General features: G+C 49.5%; 1 non-coding gene across 1 annotated transcript; it reads left to right on the top strand.

Annotated features, from left to right (window-relative positions):
* Positions 1-339: 339 nt before the first annotated feature.
* Positions 340-446, top strand: LOC114008419 (U6 spliceosomal RNA). The gene has a single exon (XR_003549950.1). It is a non-coding gene; the product is annotated as a U6 spliceosomal RNA (small nuclear RNA).
* Positions 447-1621: the final 1175 nt, after the last annotated feature.

The raw sequence follows: 1621 nt of genomic DNA, 5'->3' as shown, positions 1-1621 counted from the left end.
AGGCTGCAAGCCCAGCATGGTTGTGCCTGCTGACACAGCAGGAAGTTGCCCAGGATGCACTTGGTCACTGGTGAGGCCACTCCAGCAAGACCTCTTCTTGGCTTGCCTTCTAAGCACCTGGCTCCCAGCACGCAGGTGAGATCTACGTCTCTGAAATGTCGCCATTGCCACTGTCCAAACAAACAACCTGCTGTTTGGTTTGTCTCTCCGTTCTGTTTGACTATTCAACCGAGTTATTTTCCCCTATCGAAGTATTTCCCTCTTTCCTGTATGGCTGGAAAAGTGGTAAAACAAACAAACAAACAGTGATAAAATGGATTTAATTAAAGATCATGGGGCGTGCTTGCTTCGGCAGCACATATACTAAAATTGGAACGATACAGAGAAGATTAGCATGGCCCCTGCGCATGGATGACACACAAATTCATGAAGTGTTCCATAAAAAATAGATCATGGGGCGAGGGACCTGGGTGACGTAGTGGTTAAGGTGGCTGGGTCCCACATGGCCACCTGTATGGTTAGAGTCCCAGACCTGTGGCTTGAAAACCACGCTGGGGTCACCAGGTGGTGTGGTGGTTATGGTCCTTGATTGCCACATGGCCGACCACGGTCCAAGTCCTGGGCCCAGTGGCTTGAAACTCATGCCAGACATGTGTGCGTGCATGCCCAAAATCCTGAGAGGAGAATGGAGGAGACGGGATTGCTGCTTGGCCTTCTCCCTGAGGGCTGATTTTTCACTTTCCCTCCTTCTGTCTCTCTCCAGCAAATGCATGTGCCCTATGGCAAAGATCTTAAATCCTGAGAGGAGAATGGAGAAGGGACTACAGTGTGGACATCCTCCTTGGGGAGTGTTTTCTCATTTTCTCTCTTTCTCTCCAAGGAGCTTATGTGCTCTATAGCCAAAACAAAAACAAAAACAAAAACAAACAGAAAAAAACAAAAAGAAAAGCAAAGTTAAATAAAAGCTTACAATATTTTATCCTTTCCTCATTATTATACTAAGGGCGGAGGGAGAGGGAGATCCTCCCTTATTCAACTTCTCCATTGCCTGAACTGGGAAGAACTCTCCTGCCATGGGAGGTGAGTCTCAGCCTTGGCAAAGGCTGGGGCAGGCACCCAGTGTGACCTCCCCTGAGCTTCATCGAATGGCCCGCACTCACCGGGCCGCGACGGGGCCTGCTGCTGCACTGCCCTGGGCAGAGAGACGTGCTCTTGGCCCATCAGGTCCAGGAGCTACCTATCATCAGAGAGGGAGTCAGCCTGCTGGCCGGACCCTGCATTAACGCCCGGGTTAGCCACGCCAGTGCCCAGACCTAGAAGGAGCAGGGAGTAAATCCTCACCAACAGGGGAAACGTGTTCCCGAACTGGAGGGGCCGAGCCTGAGGAGCTGGCAGAAAAGTCCTACGAAGGGCAAAAATGGTCTTTGCTAGTCTTGCTTGACCTTTTTATTTTTTTTAAAAGAATTATTTTATTTAACTTTATTCATTCCTTTATTTATTTCAATTTGACCAGAGAGGAACAGAGTAAGAGAGAGAAAGAGAGGGAAAGTGAGAAAGCAAGCTGCCAGGTCTGGGACTCCAAACATGGTCAGCCATGTGGGAGTCCAGTGCCCTTGACCAC

Source organism: Tupaia chinensis, unplaced genomic scaffold (assembly GCF_000334495.1).
Source record: "Tupaia chinensis unplaced genomic scaffold, TupChi_1.0 Scaffold000042_2, whole genome shotgun sequence".
In the NCBI taxonomy this organism is placed as follows: Eukaryota; Metazoa; Chordata; class Mammalia; order Scandentia; family Tupaiidae; genus Tupaia; species Tupaia belangeri.
This window is presented reverse-complemented; position numbering and strand designations above follow the sequence as displayed.